This window comes from Elephantulus edwardii, unplaced genomic scaffold, assembly GCF_000299155.1.
Source record: "Elephantulus edwardii isolate Elephantulus edwardi_28Jun2011 unplaced genomic scaffold, EleEdw1.0 scaffold00114, whole genome shotgun sequence".
NCBI classification, from domain to species: domain Eukaryota; kingdom Metazoa; phylum Chordata; class Mammalia; order Macroscelidea; family Macroscelididae; genus Elephantulus; species Elephantulus edwardii.
This window is the reverse complement of record NW_006399864.1, coordinates 2457493-2465647: the sequence shown is the minus strand read 5'-3', so window position 1 is coordinate 2465647 and position 8155 is coordinate 2457493.

The following is an 8155-nucleotide window of genomic DNA, read 5'->3' as shown; positions in this document are numbered from 1 at the left end:
CATTTCATCTTTCGTGTTAGATTCACTGCATACCAGGTTGTAACCTAAATGCACCAACAGCCATATTCACTAGGATTTTTATTTTGTCACCATCCTTCAGAAGCCGTCCAACGACTAAGCCCTAGCAGGACAGGTATGCATCCTCAGTTCTTTCTTTTGTTTCTCTTTGTCATGCTAATCAAAGATTAATAGAGTCATTGGCAAGGTGTTTTGAGTTCTAAATAATTGTGAAAAAAGGAAATGTCGTTTTACACTTCCTTTCCACTAATAGATTATCCTTTCACGTGTCCACCAAATTGTTGCTGGGTTTTTGGTTCTACCATGCATAGGAAACTTATAGAATTTCATATTACTTAAATGTTCTATTCTGTTGTAAATAGTCCATCATACTTTGCGCAGAATTTAACGTGTCCCAGAAAAGGAGGTGCACCCACTATGTTCTCTGATATCAGCCCAGTTCAAAGTTTTGTTTTCCTCCATTCGTTGCATAGACAAGAACAACTTCTTAATCACACATCTAGTCCACCCATCCTTTAAGGCCCGATTTTCTCTCCTCACACCTGGATCTCCCCATCTATGTAACTTGCTTCCTGTGCCGCTTTTAAAAACTTTTTATGACAGAGTTTAAAAAAAAAAATAGGCCAAATTCTTTTTCCAGATAAAATTTTCCGTTACATTAAGATAAAAATCCAATCACCTTGCCATTTTCTTTGCGGCCAAATATGATCTGATTTCTGCTCAATGTCTTTACTTAAGATCCTAATTTATTGGGTCTTTAATTAAGTAGTGAAATGGAGATTCAGAACTCCAAGAGAAAGAAATTAGCCAGAGTGCTTTCAACAAAATTCCGTTAATTATTTTCATCCAAGTTAATATTGAGTAATACTGAAATTGTAAATACATAATTTCTTAGGTCTCAGCTGGTAAGTTTCCCCCTCCCTTCATTTCAGTTCTTAGACAGGTGATGTTTCCTTCCTATCCCATTTCTACCCTATGTTAACAAGTGAAGCAAGATAACATTCCCCATGGTTAAGGGTCTGTGAATGCAGGCACTTCCTCCAAAGGAGGCAGGAAGAGTGAAAGCTTGCTTATTATTTTATACACCAGATGAATGATAGTGTTAATGTCTAACATAAATATATGTGTTCATTAGAATACTGATTGGTAAGCTTTCATCATTTTCTAACTTAATGAAAATACAAATCAATAAGCATACACAATTTTTGACAGAGAATTGGATCTAATAATTTTTTTGGAACAAAAAGCTTTGTTGTAAGTTTTATAAACTATCTCTTAGAATGTAGTAGTTGGACTTTATATTACTAAGTTCTAACACTCAAGTCCATGTTCCAATTGCTTAAAGATAAACTTTAACCGGCCTGATCAAGCCTAGAAATTTTGAAGCTTGAAACTCATTTAATTTTGAGGAAAAGAAAAGACAATGACAACGTACGGACCCGTGGAAGGGTCTGCATGAGTGAGGAAAGTCTAAAATATAAGCATTGTTTATTGTTCATTGCCCTTATTGGAATCAACTCATAGTTGACCCTCACCCATGGTGAGTTTTCAGAGTCTATAAGTCACATGGGAAGAGATTGCCTATCTTTCTTCCATGGAGCAGCTGGTGGATTTGAACCATATGTCTTTTGGTTGGCCGCACAAGTATTTACTGCTAGGCTTTGTTGTTGTTGTTACATGATGTCTTGTTGAGTACAACTCAGAGATTGAATGAACAAAAGACCTGAACCCTGTCCTATCCTGTGCCATCCTCATCATCTCTTACACACGTGAGTGTATTGCTGCAGTCATAATCTCAAACCATCCCATTGGAGGGCTTCCTTTTCTTTCACTGTCCAGTTTTCTAAGGATGATGTCCCTTTTCCAGGGAATAGCCTCTCTTAGCACGAAGGCCAAAACATGAAAGAAAAAGCTTCCCCATCTTTGCCTTCAAGAAACACGCTGGTTTCATCTTTTCTGAGTCATATCTGTTTATTTAGCTCTAGATAAATCTGCCTCCATCCATTTCAGTGAGAGGTCTGTGGTGGCATGCTGCTTCTTGCACTTAGGCCCAGTCTCTGTTCCACCATTTCTCTCCACCTCTGTTCCTTCTGTTGTCTCTGTTCAATTAAATATCAACTGGATTTCAGAGGCCAACTTCACCGCCATAGCTTTATCTGAGAATATCAGTAGTTCTGTTAACATGGTTCCAGTCTGAAAAACCTCCTCTTCTTCTTCCAAAATATTGCCCAGAGTCTCATGTTTGCTTCCCTCCCTACCTCTGTTCTACTGTCACTCTACACGCGGAATTGGCATTTATTTTGTTTACAACAGTTGTTGTTGTTGTTGTTGTTGTTATGTGCCGTCGAGTCGTTTGCGACTCATAGTGACCCTATGTACAGCAGCCCTAAACCCTGCTCTATCCTGTGCCAATCGCACTGTCTCTGACACACCCATCCCAATTACCCCAGTCACTGAAGCAATCCACCTCATAGAGGGTCTTCCCCTCCTGTGCTGTCCCTCCACCCTCACAAGCATGATGTCCCTCTCCAAGGGACATGTCCTTACATGTCCAAAGTATGTCAGACGAAGCCCCAGAATCCTTGCCTCCAAGGAGTAGCCTGGTTTAACCCTCTCCAGGACAAATCTATTTGTTTTCTTGACAGTCCATGGTACATTCAATACTCTTCTCCAGCACCACAGCTCAAAGGCATCAATTCTCCTTCTATCCTCCTTGGTCACTGTCCAACTCTCTGATGCATAACAAGTGTTGCAAAGACCATGGCGTGTATCAGGCACACCTTAGTCTCTAGAGAGACACCGTTGCTCGAGTACTTTAGAGAGGTCCCTAACAGCAGACTTACCCATCGCAATACGTTTTTTTATTTCCTGGCTGCTGGTGCCAAGAGTGTTGACCGTGGAGCCAAGCAAACTGAAGCTGTGGACAATCTCAATCTCTTCGCCATCCATCCTGATGCTACCAATTGGTCCAGTGGTGAGAATCTTTGTCTTCTTGACATTGAGCCTCAGTTCATACTGAAAGCTGCAGTCCTTGACTTTCTGCAGCAAGTGCATGAGGTCTTCCTCAGTTTCAGCAAGCAGAGTTGTGTCATCTGCATAACGCAGACTGTTAATAGATCTTCCACCAATCCTGACACCACACTTCTCCTCATAAAGCCCATCCTCCTGGATAATCTGCTCTGCATATAGGCTGAAAAGGTATGGAGATAGGACACATCCCTGGCGTACACCCTTCCCGATTTTGAACCATGCAAGTGTTACCCTGCTCTGTTCTGATGACTGTCTCTTGGTCCAAGTATAGGTTTCGCATTAGCACGATTAAATGTTCTGGGATTCCCATTCTTCTCAGAGTCAGTCACAGTTTGTTATGATCCACACAGTAACTATATTTTTTCTGTCCCTTTTTTCCCCACCCAGGACTTGGATTTTTTTAAAGAATGAGGGTAGGATAAATGCAGAGCAGGCACTGCTCTGCCCATTTGACTTTTATATCCCAGCTCCTTTATTTCAAAACGTTTAGACAGTTTTAGTTTTACTGATGAGGCTATAAAGTTAAGAAAGAGAAATGGGAATGGAATATACTAAATATGTCACTAAGAATTAGAGTTTCTCAAATAAAATTTCCTTGTGGCAGAAGAAGGGCAGCCCTCTGCCCCACTGCCCGTATTTTAGGTCAGTGAATTAGGTTTTTTCAGTGAGCAGGAGTTCAGTGGGTCTGGAGACAATCTGCCAGCTGTGAGGCAGTGTTCAGGTTAAAAGATTTGTCTCAGAGACTGGGAATGCTGAAACCTGGGCAAAGAAAATAAATGTCTTGTGGGACATTCACTTTCAGAGAGCATATTTATCCCAAGTGAATACCTTGCTTGCCTAGAGAAATCTAGATATTTAACCTCTGAGTCAGCATTGAAACCGAGAGTGATGGGAGTGATGACAACAAAAAGAAAGGAGGGGCAGGACTGCGGAGCTTAGGAGAGTGTAGTTTTTCCTTTTCTGAGAAAGAAGTCCCAGGTAAGAAACTTCACAATGGACTCTGTTGATACAGTCAACATTTACTGGGCACCTACTGCCTGTGAGACGCTCTGCTGAAGAACTAGAAGAAATACCAAATGGGACATGGCCCTTGATTTTAAGGAGGGTTGACTGTTAGAAGCTTATGGTAGAGTAGAACAGAAACACACTTAATTTATACTGTACTAAGATTTTATCCAAAATATAGTAGCTACACAAGGCAACAAGAATTTTTTACTGGGGATCACGAAGAGATCTTTCATCTGCAAGTGGCAGGTACCATTGGTAACTGTCTTAGTCGAGTTTTCCTACTAGAAGATCCTCAAGACAAAGATTGGGTGCAGCCCTAGGAAGCACTGTGAGGGGATGAGGCAGTGAAACAAAGCAGGGAAGAAAGCCAGTGAAGGAAGTATGAAGAAGAGTTTACCACGATGAACAATTGGGGGTCCCTTCTAGTACCCCTCTGAACGGCTGTGTGAAATATTCATCAAGACTGTTCCACTAATGAAAGAGGGGAAAACCAAACCTTTAACCATTAAATTGATTTTTATTCATGGGAAAGTTAGCAAAGGTATTTATCCACCAAGACTTACTCCTTATTGGTTGAGGATTATTCGTGGTAGAGTAAAATCATAAGACAAAGGATGCTTTCAAGCAGAACTAAGCAGGGAGAGTTGGGCGTGTAAATAAACTATCTATAGGAATGTGCTGAATGAGCCCAGGAGATAACATGTCTTCTTGAGTCCTACACTCAACACTTATTCTCACTTTCACTCCATGCTAATAGATTTTTTTTTAAATTCTTTTCAGTTCTTTGGAAGCATAACCAAACAAAGGTCCCTCTCCTGCCCTAAGAATAAATGATAGTGTAAAACACTCACAATTACTCTATTTAGCTTATCAGTGGTCTTACCAAGTGTGAACATGTGATGGAACCTTTGCCACGAAGATACAATGACATATTTGCTTGGACTCTTATGGGGCTAGAGTATTCTATCTTTTCTGCTGGCTGTAATTTTTGGAAGAAGTTGATCCTTAGAACTCTGGCAGCCATCGTTGCAGATGATAGCAAAAAAGAAGGAAAACTCCCAGGCTCTTAGAGCTAATTAATTTATAACTTTGAAACGACCTGTCTCAGGACTTCTTCAAAATGAAAATGGTGGTGCTCAGCTTAATTGACAGACTGAATGGAAAACATATGGCATAGGAAAGGGCTGAAGACTTACTAGTTAGACAAATGAATTGGTTGGTAGCTGATGGGTCATCATTCACTCAACAGACTTACTTGATACATTCTATATGACTAAATAAGGGGTCCTAGTGGTGCAGTGTTTAAGCAGTCAGAAAATACTGGTTAACGAAAACATTGGTGGTCAGAAACCCCCAGCTGCTCTAAGAGAGACAAGATCTGGTCAAATATTCCTCTAATGAAATGTAGGAGTTGTACTTGACTCGATGGCACCTAACAACAACAATATTGTTTTTAGGAGAAAATTAAACTGAAATATTTTTAGGAGAAAGCTTACAGAATATGGAAGAGGTTCTTGGAAATGAAAGCTAGGAGAAGAGAAGGCAAAAAGTTCTGGAACAAAAAAAAAAGAACTCTGAAACCTGGACAGCAGGGCACTGTTGTAAAGAATCACTGAGGATAGGTGAACAGGACACGAAGGATTTTTTTATAGAGTAATCAAGAAGATTCTCAATGGACAAAAAAAGAGCTATAACACTGACAATACCCAAGAGGACAGTGATAAGATCTGAGATTGTGTATCAGACGTTTTTGTTGTTTTCCTTTTAATTGTCAAGTACAACAGGACGCTGTATTTCAGGAACATGTTATGATTTGATTTACACTTTTACAAAGTGGCCTATATGAAATCAAGAGTGAAGCAAAAACACTCTGATGTTACAGAAGTCTAAGAATGAAATTGTTTTTCAATTAATTGGAAAATACTAGAAAAATATAGTCTTTCATCTTGATGAGGTAAGACTTAAGTCAGGTAGAGTTTCAAAATCTGTATACTCAAAAGTATAAGTATTAGAGAGGGGAAAGATATAACTCATTATACACAGACAATATGGCTAAATTAATAGAAAAATTTAAGCACTCTAGAAGCAAACAATATGATAGATTTTTAAAAAAACACCAACACAAACCCCCAAAAACAATCTGACAGTTCTTGAAAGATTTAAACTTTGAATAAAGGTAAAAATTTAACTATACATTTTATTTCTTAAAAAAAAACCAACAAGATTGCTAGACTCAACACTAATGCAAAAACCAGTAATTGTTTTAAAATCCTAACACCTAACAAAAAGAGTTAAAATGGATAACAGTAGTTATTAAAAGTACTATATAAACTCTAAACTACATGAATACAGATAACAGAGGAAGAATTGATGCCTTTGAGTCATGGTATTGGAGAAGAATACTGAGTATCCCATGGATTGCCAGAAGAGCAAACACGTCTGTCTAGGAGGAAGATGCAACCAGGTTGCTCCTTATAGGCAAGGATGGTGGAACTTTGTCTCCACATACTGTGGGCATATTGTTAGGAGCGGCCAGTCCCTGGAAAAAGACTTTCATGCTTCAAAAGACAAGGGTCAATAATAGAGGAAGATCCTCAACAAGATGGATTGATACAGTGACTGTAAAAATGACCTCAAGTATACGATAGAGATGAGGCCAAGGTTCAGATCCACTGAGTATGAAGTTGTAATAAGTCTTAGTTGACTTGATGGCACCTAACAACAAGGATATAAATTCAAAGGGAGTTCTGAAGGCATAGTGGTTAAGGAGTTGTGCAGCCAACCCTAAGGCAGGTGGTTTGGATCCACCAGCCACTTCTTGAGAGAAACATGGACAGTCTCCTGCCATGTGATTTTTCAGCCTCTGAAAACCCTCTGGAGGAGCAGCTATGAATCAGTTCCAACTTGATAGTACACAACAACAACACGGTCACTTAACTGTTAATCAAAAGGTTGATGGTTCAGTCCTACACAATGGCTCTGCAAGAGAAAGACCTGAATATCTGCTTCTGAAAAGAGTGTTTAAAAAGGAAGACTGTCAGCTCTGCTCTATTACTGGTGTTACCACAAGGCAAGATCAATTCTCTTAAGAGCAACATACAAATGGAGAACTATGTCATGTTTAGAAATAAGAACAGGACTACAGGACTTTAAAAATAATAAGGAACCTGGGGGTGTAGTGAGTTAAGGATTGGTCTGCTAACTAAAAGGTCAGCTGTTCCTCGGGGGAAAAAACGAAGCTCCAAACTCTGTCAAGATTTACAGAAACCCAGTGGAGAAATCTCTGCTCTAACTTATAAGGTCGCTGTAAGTCACAATGGGTTTGACAGCAGTGGGGTTTTAAGTTTCTGTAAATATTTCCATTCTTTCCAAATAGACCGTGAACATTCTTTGCAATTTATTATAAAAATTCCAACAGAGTTATTTTGCTTTTGGGGAAATTGAAAATATTCTAAAATTCATATAGGATCACAAAAGGGGAAAGAATCAAAATCATGTAGAGGAGTAAAAGGAGAGGAGAGACTTTTTAAAGCAATAGGAAGACAAAAGGAATATTTCCCCAAGAGAAATGAAGACTAATTTTAAAGTTATAGTATATGGGGATTCAATCCATACTTGAATATTTGAATCTTTAAATACGGTTGAAGCTCAACATCATGAAAACAAAGATTCTAACAACTGGGCTGATGGGCAACATCGTGATAGATGATGAAGAGATTGAGATTATTAACAGCTTCAGTTTGCTTAGCTCCACAATCAATACTCTTGGTACTGGCAGCCAGGAAATTAAGAGACGAAATACATTGGAAAAATCTACTCTCAGAGATCTCACCAAGTACTGAAGAGCAACAATGTCATTCTGGAGACTAAGGTGGTCTTTGCAATAACTTGCTACACATCAGAAAGCAGGACAATGACTAGAGATGATAGATGAATTGAGGCTTTTGAGCTGTGGTGCTGGAGAAGAGTATTAAATATACTATGAATGGCTAGAACAAACAGGTTCATCCTAGACAGGGTGAAACCAGGTTGTTCCTTGGAGGTAGGATTCTGAAGCTTCATCTGACATACTTTGGACATGTTGCAAGGAGGGACGGCA